Here is a 667-nt window from a genome sequence, read left to right as displayed (position 1 = left end):
GGGGGGGGGTGGAGATGTAAGGGCGAGTTGCACGGGGGGGTGGCTGAGCGCACGTTGCACGACGGTTGTGTTGCACGCAGGCGTGCATCTGAGAGCTGGGCGCGCCACGAGAGGGCGTGCGTTTCACACTTGTGTTGCACGGCAGTGGCTGTTGCACGAGAGCGTGTGTTGCACGAGGTCGGGCGCTGCGGGAGGGTGTGCGTTGCACGAGAGGCGTTGCACGGGGAAAGGCGTTACATGGGATCGTGCGTCGGGTGAGGTTGTGCACTGCACAAGAGCGGGTATTGCAGGGACCGTGTGTTGCACAAGAGCGTGTTGCACGAGGACGGTTGCGCAACAGCAGGCATTGCAGAGGGTTCTCGTGGAACAAGTCTGTTGCACAATTCTTGCACGATAGCGTGTTTGCGGCACGCACGCTGCGCACGGACACGTGGCACAAGGCGTGCGTTGCACAAGAGCAGCTATTGCAGCAGTTGTGCGTTGCACAAAGGCAGTTGCACGAGAGAATCCACTGTGCGAGCGTGGCTGTTGCACAAAACCGGGCGGCGTGCGTTGCACGAGGGGACGCGTTGCACGAGGGCAGCTTTTGCACGAGGTTACGTGCGCCGCAGGGGCGGTGTGCGTCGCACAAGAGCTCTCCTTGCACAAGAGCGTCGCACGAGGCGGT

Source organism: Meleagris gallopavo, unplaced genomic scaffold (genome assembly GCF_000146605.3).
Source record: "Meleagris gallopavo isolate NT-WF06-2002-E0010 breed Aviagen turkey brand Nicholas breeding stock unplaced genomic scaffold, Turkey_5.1 ChrUn_random_7180001874080, whole genome shotgun sequence".
NCBI classification, from domain to species: Eukaryota; Metazoa; Chordata; class Aves; order Galliformes; family Phasianidae; genus Meleagris; species Meleagris gallopavo.
This window is presented reverse-complemented; position numbering follows the sequence as displayed.